At 30.0% G+C, this 14,967-nt stretch overlaps 1 protein-coding gene across 1 annotated transcript in view; it reads left to right on the top strand.

Annotated features, from left to right (window-relative positions):
• The window catches only part of LOC127722375 (uncharacterized), a 175,759-nt gene that overhangs the window by 99,222 nt on the left and 61,570 nt on the right, over positions 1-14,967 (top strand). The gene's annotated exons all lie outside the window — the stretch shown is intronic.

Genomic DNA, 14,967 nt, shown 5'->3' with positions numbered 1-14,967 from the left:
ACCTGTTCATCCCTTTAGAAAACAGAAATTGATTTTTTTTATTAAAAACAATCGTCGAAATAATTCCTTCCCTTTTATGACAAACAATCCATCCTAAGGTATAAAAAGAGAATACATTTAGCAAGTACAATGGTACACACTTTAATTATATAAAAAAAAATATTAGCAAAGCTTAATGTTATCGACATACATATAAGTAACCGTAGATTTAAAGAGCTCTACAATTGTGTAAAAATATCCCTCGTGACGTACCAAAAGAACAGAATTGTAATGCTGTTACATAATATTTTAAGAAAAGGTAAAATATTGGCATCTTATATTAATGCCGACAACAAATTTTGCAACATTAAACCACAGACACATAACATAATTTATCATTAAATACTGCAAAACTTTAAAAAAAAAAAAAAAAAAAGAAAGTTTTATATGTTAACAACAATATTCATTACTGGAGATTTAACAAGACAATGCGACAAGACTTGAAATAAAACAGATGACATAAAATGATTTTAGTTTAAACTAAAACTTCTTTCCTTTCATATAAGAAAGTCCATCAGGAGGTAAAAAATACTCAAATATCATGCTCCTGCAAGAAAATTATAAAAAATAAGAAATATTGTCACTTTTTATTGTTATGAACATAAGTATAAGTAACCATAGACTTGAAGAGCTCTCAATTTTTGTAAAACCATTCATCCTGATGTACCAAAAAGAACCAAATTTGAGTTCCGGTACATTATATTCAAGAAACAAGGAAAATAGTGGCACCATATATTGATGCTGACAACAAACGACTACTACTAAATTCCGAATAAACTAACTATTGCAATGTAACCATTACATTTTTTGGACAATTATCGTACTTTAAAAAAAACCAAGAAGATGTAGTATAACAAACGAAAACCATTGCCTGAACCACATTTTCGTTACACCATCGGACTTAAGCGTGTCATACCATCGCACTTTAGCGTTTTATCTGATCGCACTTAAAAAAACAAACAATCATCACACTTTAGGGTCTTACACCATTGCACTTTAGCGTAGACCATCGCACTTTAGCGTGACCATAGCACTTTAGAGTGCCATCGCACTTTGGAGTCCTACATATATATTGGCACCTTTTGTTGATGCCTACAAACAATCCATTTGTAGGTGTAGGTATAAAAAGTATTCGATAATCGGGCTAGTACAAGATAATCAAAAAAGTGTAATCTTCAACTGCAAATTTTTATGTTGGAAATAATAAATGAATTGCTATTGTTTCACACAAAATGTTTGTAAAAAACATACCAAAATGAATACATGTAATGCAAAACTGTTAGCAGATGTAAAAATAATATTTAATATAGCGATAGGTGTAAGTGATCAACTGTTGACAACATTCTTTACAGCAAATTAATCTTGGTCAGGCATGAAGAAATATCATGCACTATGTAAATATCTTTGTAAATAAGTGTTAAGTCTATAGTGCTCTAATACATAACGGAGGATCATACCTGTACAGAACAGAACGTGCATTTAAAAATTTTGTTTTCGGACCATGTCATCGTTTTAAAATTCATTTCCACTAATAAAAAAATGAAAAAAAAGTTTACGCTTCCAGAAGAAATATCTTTTTGTTACTTATGTACAGTTCTGAAATTTCAATTAATTTAATACGTGTCATACATTGTGATCGTTAATCTATATATTTGGCGAAATTGTGCAGTTACACATTTTTACGTAGCTAGTCATGTCACATGATAGGTCGGTGTATCAGGGATACGATGTCAATCTGCATTAACGTTTACTGCAACCGGTAAACGCGCGTTTACTTTTTACAAGAAAAGAAGACGCGCCGTTTTTTTACGTTAACGCGGAGGTATACGTGAAAGTAAACGCCCGTTTACATTTAATGTCTATTGGATTTTGGAGTGAACGCAGAGTTTACGCAGCGTTTACATGAAATGCACGCGAGTAAACGCCGCGTTAACGTTTTCTGCCCGTCTACATGTGATGCTTGGTCTGCACCCAACTGTACTTTATGGCTTTTATCATGTTTATATATTGCAAGTTGTTTTTCTGTTTGATACCGATTTGATGAGTCATGTCTTTTTCAGTTTACTTTTAGAGTTTATTTAAATGTATCAATGTCCTGTGTTATAGGGCTGAGTTCTCATTTAAATGTTTATCTTGGTTGTCGTTCAAATACCAAGGAGCGTCTACCAAATGGAATAGATTACTTAAGCTGTATTCTGTAATAACCTTTTGGAATTTGGTTCTTAATGCTCGTACACTTCGTTCTTTATTTATTCTTTTTTCCTTCTTATATTCAAGTGGGACTTATGAGTTTTTTGTAGACGAAACGCGCGTCTGGCGTTCAAAATGTAAACCTAGTATCTATGGTGAGTTTATTCATTTATCTTCAGAGCCATATTGTACATTAACGGATTAACAGTATATATAGTTAGTCTCAATTTTTAAATCTGGAGTTTACAATTTTAGCGCTGAAATTCTATCTACAGCGTTCTACTTATGTTTTAGAACTACACTCTACAACTTCAGAGCTGGATTTTAATCTTCACAAATGTATTTTACAAATCTGCAGCGTTAAACCTAACATCTCCTTCGCTCTAGTATGAATCTTAAGCGCTGTAGGTTACTTTTAAATCTCTAGCTCTGGAACTTAATGTCTTGTGCTCTAGATTATATTTTCAAAGTATATATCACTTGGCATTACATTTGCAGAGCTGATATTAATATCTAACGTTAAGATATCTTCCGCGATCGAGTTCATATTTTGAGCGGTGGAGATGATTATCAGCAGCAATGGACTTCAAATCTTAAGCGTTGAAGTTTATGTCTTCAGCACATGACTTGGTTATCAAAGCTCTGTGTGTTTTAAAACCCTCCAGTGATAATCGTTACACATTCATCGCACTAGTGCAATTATCTTTAGCGATTGGCATAAAATATTGAGCGCTAGAATTGTGTTTCAGTACTAGGTTTGCATTTTCATAATTAGCCTGTACATCTTCATAAATAGATTCTACATCTCAGGCGTTTGCGATTTTTTTTATAGTTGTATGAAGCCAACAGGTAGGTTGAAACAGTGAGAATTGTTTGTTAATACAATTACCTTAAGAGGTGAAATTAATATCTTCAGCCCAGGGTTGCATATTTACAGTGTTGGACTGTATTTCCAAGGGTGTCATTTGCAAATTCAGTGTTGGATATAAATCTTCATCTCTGGTGATTACAATTTTGCAGAGCTTCCCTTTATATCTAAAGTGCTGAATGTTACATCTACAAAACTAGCACTTGATTGACCATCCCTAAGTATGCTGGAGCTAGAATTTTTCAACTTTAGCACTGGATTGAAATATCCATCACACGAGTTAAAATATCCGCTTTGCTAGACTTTACAACTTTGCAGCGTCGTTATCGTTCAAGTTTCAATATCCTGCACTCGAGTTTATATCTGCAGCGCCTAGAGTTCAAATATCAGTCGTTGAGCTTCAGCTGAGCAGTACATATTCCGCACTTGATTTAAAAGATATGTCAAACGATAGGACTATGCATCAAAATAGCTTGCCAGAAGTGTACATCAAAATGTTCTGGATATATTCTTTATTATTGTACAGCAACACAATATCTTCCACAGAACTTAACACAAGTTAGCGTTCATTTCACTATTGCAAAATACCTTCATTTCGACCTCATGAGTGAAAAAAAAAAATCTTTCAAACAGTTTTCAATATTTATTTTACAACAAAAGGGTTATTGTATGAATACTTGTTAATATCATCCCTTGTTGAATAGATATTGCACTCGAACGTTCGTGCAATATAAAAATCTATACGTGCACTTACCCTATATTACATGTAAGCACTTGATTTCATTTAAATAAATCAAAATTGATTAATATTCAAAGTGGTATATAAAATTAATTAAAAGCTTAACACAAACGAAAAGTCCTTTATCAAATAGCAAAATCAAAATCTCAAACACATCAAGCGAAGGGAAAACAACTGTCATATTCCTGACTTGTTACAGGTTTTTCTTTATGTGGACAATGGTAGATTAAACCTTTTTTGTAGCTAGCTAAACCTCTCACTTGTATGACAGTCGCATAAAATTCCAATATATTGAAAATAATGTGTGAGCAAAACAAACAGACATGATAGGTTGAAATGTCAAAAATTGTAACGATTGAAAACATTTTTGTATTAGCTTTTTACTTCGAATATTATGTATAACAACAGATATACAGGTATAATAATAACTTGACATTAAAAATTCTAATTTTAAGAATAGGTCATATAAAAAAAAATATAATTTATTCTAGTTGTGTTTAATTTAATCCAATAATTAGTAAAACATATTAGAATCAGGTCACCAACATGCAATATGAGGGAGAATTTTGTATTCACGTAGTGATATAATCTCTGTTTCCAGCTGTTTGTGTTGATATACTTAATCTACCTTAATATACATTTCTGCATACTGTATTTGGTCAATATAACACGCATTGGGAAAATTTCAATAGCTTTCACATATAAACTTTTATACAAAATAAATAAATAAAATTCTACTTCCTTATCATTAAAATAACAAAATGATTGATTGATACGGTAAACACAGAAACAAGACTTACTATTGAAAGTCTTGAATCATTTGATATCTTTACACTCGAGGTCTCCAATATGGCACTTGTTACTATACCTTTGATTTGAAAAATATAAACTGCACAACTGCCTTTAATGGTTGGTTGGGGTGAACAATAGTAATACATTTTTGTTATTAATTGTTTGAATCATATGATTTAATTTCTACTTTTGAAAGTTAGTCAATGACTTTTTGTTAACGAAATAGTGATCATTATGCTAACACAGGTGTTTATTCATAGTTAAAGAAGTTTGGTTTGGAGATAAAGGTCATTCAGGTCGGCATACATGTTTTTGCTCAATTAACGCTTGTGCATTCAATGTTTCTAAGAACTTCAGACTTATATCGTATTCAGAGAAACATATTTATTAATGAACTATAGTTGTAGTAAAAACAACATTTCGAACTCATGCAGTTAAAATATTGGTACATAAGCATTTATTAATGTTGGCAAATTTGAAAATGTTAAAAATGTTAAATGTTTTATTATTTTGTATCTTAGTTTCGCATTGGAGTATTTCAGCCTTTTTCATTCGACTTTTCTACCCTTTACGCCTGTATTCCCAATTCCCAACTTAACCAAGTTGAAAGAATTGGACCTGGTTTGTTTCAATAAAAAAGAATGACCAACGTAGATATCTTCTTTTCATCGTTTAATGTTAGATCCAAACATTATTGAAATTTGAAATATTAACGGGAAATACGTTGCGAAATTTAAACAGTCAGTTTAAATAATGGAATCGTTATTACCATAAAAGCATCCAACTGAGAAAAATAAAGAAAAATCACTAAAACACCGAGACTGAGCAGCATGATTTCAACAATTGACTTTCGATATTTTCTTTTCTTTTTTCTGATATTCTGTTTAAAAAATAATAGACTGAAATGTTCAATGCAATCATAATTGTGATTCCTATTTTCTCAGTTATTGACCTAAAGTGTACAGGTAAGAATATAATTATCATGAAAAGGCTGAAATTGTATGTAATCTGCTACAATGATTTGAACTTAGTCATGTTACTAGTTTAATTAATTTGCTGACATGCATGGTTAACGTGCTATTTACATTAGATTTGTCTGAGAGACTGACTTAAAATAACCAGATAAATTTTTATTTTAAAAAATCAAAATCAAACTGACCAGCTTATGAAAGAGTGAATATTTTAACAATTTCTTCATTAAGTGTATATGTATAATATCATTTCGTGCATATATTTCAGTCATTATTTTTGTTATATTGATCGAGATAAGTGCTTAAACAAGTAAAAGTTTGTATTAAAATTAAATCATATCAGGTTAAGTTAAGCAGTGGATATGTTGAACAAAGTACACAAATATTACAATATAGCTAAAACAACCACTGGTGAGATTGCATATTATATAATAAAAAGAATGAAAATAACGTTTTTTCAACTTTATGAAACGCGCTTTCAATACTTTGAAAGGATATTGTCTTATACGGGTATTCTCAAAGATATTTCTATTTGATTTTATTATTTATGATATTGTCTTACTTATCTTTATGAAGAAAACGTTTTACTTATCCTTTGTTCGTTTGTTTTACGCGTATACCTCTATACACATTGTTATTCATGTCACCAAAATCGTACGGACTGGGTATATGATAAAACTGTTCGAAATCAACATGTTTTTAGTTGACAAAAAAAGGTGAGTAATTTTGTGCTTTATTGTTAGAAATATAATCATTGGTAGACAACATAGATTTTGAATTAAGTTCTAATTGGTGAAGACTCGTAAAGAATTTATACGACGAAATCCACCATTGAAGGCATAATTACTGAAAGTTTCGTTAAATGTTGAAATGTTTTACGTGTGTGCATAACAAACAACTAGAAATTGAACTTTTGTGATTTTCACATTTGAAAAATTGAATTTAGAATATGGTTTCGGTAGTTTCAATCAATACTGGCACCAATTTTGAATCTTTTCTTATTCCCTGAATTGAGTAGTTAAACTGATATCCGTAAAATATTGTTCGAACTTGTACTTTTGTAATTGAGTTCAATTTTATGTATACTTCTAAAGTTAAAAAACAAATCGTTAAAAACAAAAATGATGCATTGTATTTTGTCATATGTTTCATTTAAAATTGTCTGAAGTGAAAAAGTTCAAAGATTGCGCTTATTCTAACTGAAGCTTGAGACAACATTTTTAAGAAATCAAACTTGAATGCAAATTGAAATCGAAATATAAGGTTTGTAAAACTAAATTGTTGTAATATTAACTGAGTAAAAAAAAATAATTGCTCAGGGTATAGCAATGTATAAATCCAACATTAATCTTTTTACTTTCTTGGCTTAAATAAAATGAAAAAAAAATGAAAGATTTCAATGCCAGCAATTGTAAAAGATGAATTTTGTTTTCTTAAAAAAATTAATTTCGATTCATAAGATTCTTTCGAATTATTGTCATATATACTGTTTTGACCGACAGACTTTTTATTTTCCATCGGAAAATTATTCATAACAGTTCAAATAAAAGCTTGTTAGTTTTAAACTTAACGTCTTTTCCGGCTTATTTCTAATTTTTATTTACTGTCTCATTTTTTCAAGACCTGTAAAAATGTACTAACAGAGATTGTATTTTATGATACTTGGCTAAATACATGTAACTATTTAAAAATACATACTTGATTCTACCTATCATTTCAATTTCCTTAGATTATAGATATACAGAAATAATGAATCCACAAATTAGATGGAATAGATTGAATACGCTTGTGTTAGTCGGGACGTATTATGGTATGCCGTAGTTCGTTTGTGCTTCTGTCCGTCAGTCAACACAACATTGTCGAAGGAATAGATTGAAAAAGTGAGCTGGTACAAACTTCAGAAAGTGACAAGCAAAAAAAAAACACTTATATAATCTAATTAAGTCTAATAGTCAGGAAGTACGTCAGTGTCATCTTTCATTTTAATTTCTTTTTAATTTTCAATATTTGTGTCAAAGAGAGTGGGGAGCAAAGACAAACTTTCCTTTATAAGGTCGAGAAGAAGGCGATTTCCAACAATTTAACTTTTTAATTGAATGCTAAATTTGTACGGCAACAGAATGCCAAATACTGATGCATAAATGGGATCTCTTGTATTACAGAATAATACAGCAGTTATATATTGTTGTTATTATTGAAATTTGAATGTGCGTTTCAAACGTCCAATTTGCGATATTTGCAAAAATTGCAGGAAACTTGTACAAATCTGTACTATTATTTGTCTGATTGTCTTTTTAATTTTGGCCATGGCGTTGTCAGTTTTTTTCGATCTATGAGTTTGACTGTCCCTCTGGTATCTTTCGTCCCTCTTTTGTACTATGACTTATGTTAGACTTGGTGTTTTGAAGAAAGACAACTCTTTTTCATGAAACTAACGAGAAACAAAACATGAGAATTGCTCATAAGTTTTTGAAAGGTCGGTGACATATAATTTTTTGTGCCTAGGTTGAGTATCGACTGCATGTTGTGAAAACCTCATCGAAACTATATGTAAACTTTGTTATGTATCAATGGGAACGTAATAGAGTTTAGCTTAAGTGGTACGTACACCTTCACATTAGCTCAATGTAAACACAGCCAGGGACTTATTCCAGCAGTACGTCTATGTATACCTTCATAAAGGAAAAGACCATCCACCCTTTTCGAAGAAAAATTCTGATTCAAAATCTTAAATGATATTAACTGAAGAAATTCAGAGGTTATATTAAAGAAGACAGCACACAAACAGCAGATTAGATAACACATTTTTTAAAGGTTACTTCAATTAAAGAAAAGAAAAGTAAAAACACATATTTTTTAAGATCAAAAATTAAAATTTTAGAAGGCACATTTTTTGCAATACACATGCATCCAATATAAAGGGCTGAAACAGGAATAAGCTTTCACAAAAAAGCTAGACATCCAGATCGCATGTAAAATTATAAGTGCTTTACAAATTTTTTTCCCTCTACCTGAATTTTTAGGAACATACAATTCAGAATGAGACCGTTACTAACATTTGGTGTGAAAACTACTGTAAAGCATATTCTGCAGAATATAAATTTTCTGGATTAATTGTAAATTTTTAAACTATAAAATTTTAAACTTTTAAATTATAAAATTTCTTTTCAAGTATACAGGTATACACCACGTTTTTTTTTAATCTAGTACACTCAAATAATAAATAATATATTAGTACATTGGTTTTGACTTCATACTGGTTCTAAATAAAGCCATTGTGCCTTTAGAGTAAGATCTTGAAATCTCGAAAATATTGATATAAAGAGCAGTAGCAAATAATCATCTTTATAACAAGATAAATAATATGGAAACCATTATCTTACGAATGAGTTAAAAGTAAGCTACTATAAGTAATCCAAAATTATTTGCAGTAATGCGATTCTCTTATCTCCCTTAGTTCAATAAAAAGTACCACATCCTATCTATTTTTTGTATCTGTGTAAGATAAGCTATCTTTATAAAAAAGGGAGTAACTTTTTTTTATCAAGGGTCAATATCTTTCTTCTTCTTTTTTGTGTGTTACAATTGTTTTTTTTTTTTTATATATTATTAAGTCCCATTCTTGTTTATTTTTTCTTTAGCCGTTCTTTGAATTTGAAAAATTTGAAAAATGTCGATTGATGTGATTGAATATTTGACCCTAGATTAAAGATGATTGGACCAAGACCTTTAAATTGAGGTCAAAATCATGTTCTTAACTTTCACCTTTGCAGGTTTTTGTTTCTCCTATATACTTTAGACAATTGAAAAAAATGACTGGTAATTTTCATGATTAGCATATGAACCAGTAACTTTCCGGGCCACCTCTGTACTACTTTTTTATTGGTTCATTCCTCATTGTGTTTATTGTGTTTATACCTCTTTTTTTTCTGTCCGTTTTTTATTTTTCTTGTCATGTTTTCGTCTGTCTGTCTGTCTGGCTGTGTGTGTGTGTCTGCATATCAAAAGTGTTGATTATAGTTAAAAAAAAACAGATAGCACGTAAAAACGTAAACGTTAATGTTCATCAAGATAGGTCTATGTGAAGGCATTAAATGGTCATCACGCGTAAAATGTAGCGTCAAATTATTTAATCTTCTACATGCATGATATTTGTGCAAGGTTCTTTTTATTGAAATCAAGAATTTTAAATCAAGAATGGTTGTTGTTGTTGTTGTTATAAAAAAAAATATCCCGAAAACAACACAATTGTACAAAAAACTCCGACAGACAAAAAAGAAAACCAAACAATTTAGGTGTAACTATTTGAGGTGATTTTTTTACTAATCGAATGATCGGTAACGTGAACGTGACTGGTCATTTGGAGATTGGTCATTAATACATTTTTTTTAAACTATCTGACGAATTGTTTTGAGAGTAACCGTGACTACCGTCAGCAATTGATCATTCAATTACTTATATGCAAAGATCTGATAGATAAATATATAATTAGAAATAGTAAATGAAACAAACATTTACCCGCTCATGGGCCTCGGCAAAGATAACATTACCGATAATGCGAATTGGTCTCAGTGCTCTATGAAAAAATATATATATATTACTTTTACGCATTAAAATGTTCAATAATTGCATCATTTTAACAAGCTCAGAATGTTTTCTGCATCAATTAATAGCGGCAACATGTTATCATTTGGAATAAGTGCTCTCAGTATCTCGGTATTTTTTTGTGATTCTTTTACTACAGATTTACAAAATTTTGTTCACATTGATTTATAATGGAATAATGTCTTTATTTTGATTGAAAACATCTACCGTTATGAGATATTTGTACTGTTTAACATCATGATAGAGAAGTTGTGTTAAAATTTAATAATGATCATATGATTCTGAACATTGGTCAAAAAACGTATAACAAAAAATCCAAAGTCCAGGGCAAATTCAAAAAGGGAAAGTTCATAAATACTGACAAAATCAAACGATATCAATTAACGGAACAAGAGAAAAACAACTGCTTTATTCCAGACTTGGATCAGACATTTGTCTGACGAAAGTGTTGGGATAAAACTGTAATAGCTAGCTCATCCTTCAACTTATATGACAGTTATTTATAGTTCCGTTATATTGCTAAATGTAACTAGTTACAGTAGTTCATTTAGTGAAATCATGTACCCTGCGCATTTCATAAATAATAATCCTATTGAGTTCTATCTGGATTTGCCACTAAACATTAAACAGCTATCCATCATCATTTCGGGCTCCTAATAAGTTTGGAAAACCAATGAAAGGATAACATTTGCACGACCTGTATTTCTCTGTCAAAATCCATGCAGCTGCTACACAGTATAGATCAATATTATAAAACACTTCTCTTTAAATTACCAAGTATATAAAGTACAACAAGATAAATATTTTAAAGATAGGAAAACAAGACTTAAACAATGGTCTCTATATTTTAACTGGCAATACATGAAATATACAACAGTAAAATAAATCAAGCAAACGAAATGGTTGGTTTTATAAAATTGGTCTTTTATTTATTTACTTTAGAAGTGTAAAAAAAAATGAAGAAAAGAAATGAGAAATTTTTGAAAAATTTACTAATTTCTACTAAAAATCTTTAAACCGAAAGAAAAATTTTGATACATTTTTTTTAATTTAGATTAACAAATGAACTACTTTTTTTCTTTATTATAGTGACATTATTTCCTACTTTTCGGCGGTGGAAGTTGAAAATGTCATGAAACAAAAGCATGGTACCCCTTTTATAAATATACTAAATGACTTACCAAGTAACTTGTATTTTTCCTACAGTGAAAAATGCATTTATTTTTTTTTTTGCTTAATGTCATTTTCTTGGTATATTTGGACAGTGATCCAACGTGTATATCTAGATTTGTGAGTTTTATTCGAGATATAATTGAGCTGTTATGCGTGGTGATACCTACAGGCCAAACAAAGAAATATTCGATTTTGGTATCATACAATTTTTGGCAAATCTTTGCAGAACATAACAATTTTACGGTATATAAGCCAGATAATCCAGACTTTATTTTCGAATAACACATCTTTGGTGTCAGGATTGTCAATGAAAGGTCTCCATACGATTGGTCTCTCATTTGATCAATTTTGACACCCTTCGGTGAGTTATTCGACAAGAACAACCTCAAAATACGCCGTATCTATCAATGAACGAAATAAATGTAAAATGGTCAATTTATATAAATTTTAAGAAAAGTATAAGTTAGTTAAACTTGTAATAAAAAGGGGCTTGAATATTTAATTGACTTGTTTAGTAGTTATGTTCAGTTTCACCTGCATCATACCTCAATACTCAACTGTTATGGCAAATAATTACCCTATAGTGTGGAAAATCCATGTATGAATGCACACCTTTATCATGTTTAATATATGACTTAAACAATTAATAATTGACTTCAAAGTATATATTATGATTTTCTTAAGTATTGACAACACATATCGCTAAAAAGCAAATCAATTGAAGAATGGTTGTTTGGTGGGTATTAACATTCAAATGACGTGGAAGTACAGTTGATGGTATACGTGTTTCTGGTAAGCATGTGTATAATTTTGCTGACAAGAATATTTATCACATTTCATATTATTTTTGATATTTTATGGTTGGATTGAGTTGTATTAGATTTATATAAGTTTAGAAAAATGTATGTCTTTTTTCAAATGTCCTTACTTATTGCAATGTCCTTACTTATTAGCCATGCACTCGTCAATCTGTTTACCAGTATATCTACTTGTTGTATATTATTTGTGATGTCCACTGTCATTTCTTTTTATTGTTGATATAGGCAAGGTTGACATTAAACGGATTTGGTTATTTTTTCTTGTATCCTTTTCATCATATAGCTAGTCGAGTGTTTAAGTATGCATTCGTCCGTCATCGTCCTTACCTTTATTATTTTAAATTTTGTATGAGCATTGTTTATCAGACTAAATTCAAGCATTACTAACAAGTAAGTAGAATGTATGAAAACGCGATGTATTAAAGTAAGGATTTATCTGTGGTTAAAGAAATAGTAATAATACAACGACAATTTTTTTAGAATATTGATTGAAAGTTAATAAATTTTATTTGTTTAAGTTTTTTTGGCAAACGATGCAAAAAGAGCTATTTGCATTTAACTATTATAGTCTTAAATTATTCATGCCATTTTATAATTTATTTCCCATGGTAGATCTGCTAATAAACGATGGTATTATTTATTTCAACATGACTTTGTCTTTTTCAAGATGATACTTTTGCATTTCAAATCAGTGGTTTCATTTTCTGTATTAAATGTTCATACATGTCATATATTAACTTTTCAATTTACAAATTATTTATGAAAATCATTTAATAATAAATTGCTAGATTGCAATTCAAGTTTGATTTCCTTTTTCTCCCACTGGACGTTAAGCAACCAACATTCAATTCATTCATTCTTTTTTTTCTTATTTTACAAATTAATTTCAATTGAAAAAATAAACAATTTCATACTTATCAATAGAGCTTTAGATTTTGAAAATGTACATTTTAAGAACATCAGTTCTAACATGTCTAAGTCATGAGATTTGATATATTTCAATTTCTATTTTTTTTACCGCCGTCCATCAATTCCAATAAAATAAGAAAATTTCAGCTAGCTGAATGAATTACGATAAACTTGTCATAAATTAGGGGAATTTCAGCTTGCTGTTATCCCCAGGGAAAGTTGACATTAGATGGCTATTATTTTGTATTGTTTTTTTTTTCCATGTACCTCTTCAACTGTTTCGGTTGTGATACATACTTGGGTTTTAAATATTTGGCTATGAGTCTTCTTGGTGAATATAATTCATAGATAATGCACTTTTTAAGGTTTTTTTCTGTAGTATAACACCCAAAAGTGTGTAATACCACAAAAAAACCCTGAAAATATGCATTACACGACTTAAATAGATATTATTGTAACCAAATATTTGCAGGATTGTAACCTATTTTACAGTATCATTAAAGTTGGATATTCTTTTTTGTATGTGTGTATGTTCAAATACGCACTACGGCTTATACATAATATGAAATAAGACTCACTAATTAAAATAGATACAACCTTTGGAAATCACTGTCCAGTTACAATAAAAATAGTACTGTAATTGCATGAAGCATGGAACATAAATTATTACTGTGTATGAAATATACAAGTCATTTTGAAAGTTATTTATTATATTAACTGTTTAAAATACGATGTTTTTCCTCTTGTTCAATGTCATCTTCACTTCGGAAAGGCAGATAATGTTCTTACAACTTTTTTCGAACTATTCGGAATAATTGTTTATTTCCTTTTGTCTGGCAATACAATTTTTCTTCAATAATTAAGAATCAGGATACAATTTTATAACCTCCCCCCTCTCCCCATTTTAAAGTACGTGGCTGCTCCCTTGAAGAAAAACGAGAATAGTTTGTCATTCTATAGACCAACAGGTAAAAAATCAATAACTGGTACGAGAAAAGCAGGAGAGCACAACATCGTAATGTACATGTATCACGAAAAACGGACATCCATGATATATCGAAATACGACTTCCAATACAGTGTAAACAAATGATTGTAATTAAAATCCTTCACCGGAATGTAATGAAATTTGGCTCATTTTAAAAGTCGTAGGAAAAATTTTGCATAAACAAATCTATATCATATCATTTTTCTTCATTATAGCGATAAATTAACAAACCTTTTTTGTTTCTAAAGTAAAGATAGGCCTTAACGCCGATTTCACGTATTTCAGTCGAATAAACGAAGGAAAGGATTGCTTCTGCTTTAAACATATTAGAAATAGAAAATTGAAAAGTAAAATCGCAATTGACAACAATTCACAATAACTATCAAATGAATTAAATGATTAAGCAAACTGTTAAGAAATAGATGCTTCTTTTTGTAATTTTATTGGGGTGTAAAAGTGTTGACCGAAGCACATTGTGTATGGTTCCGCGCTTCATTCTAAAAATCGAAAAACGTATGCACGATCAACACCCCAATAAAATCACAAAAAGAAGCATTCATTTCTTATAATTACATTTTTATGTTAATAAGACAATGAACAAAAGTTTTATTAAGTTTTTCATTATTTACATTTGCACTTTTGTTGAAGCACGTGTCATCACGAATGTAATATTCATTTTGATATGAAGGTTAATTTTTTAATGACGCGCAATTGTTGTAAGCCAATCAAACTAACGGATTTTGGTGAAACATACATGCAATGTAACTATATTTTAATCAGGGAAAATAATGATTTTGAAACTTGTCGTCGTCTAGGTTGTTTTGTCAAAAAAATGATCTGACGTTCTGAAAGAAATTAACTCCATATAAGTATAGA

This window comes from Mytilus californianus, unplaced genomic scaffold, assembly GCF_021869535.1.
Source record: "Mytilus californianus isolate M0D057914Y unplaced genomic scaffold, xbMytCali1.0.p SCAF_12, whole genome shotgun sequence".
NCBI lineage: Eukaryota > Metazoa > Mollusca > Bivalvia > Mytilida > Mytilidae > Mytilus > Mytilus californianus.
This window is presented reverse-complemented; position numbering and strand designations above follow the sequence as displayed.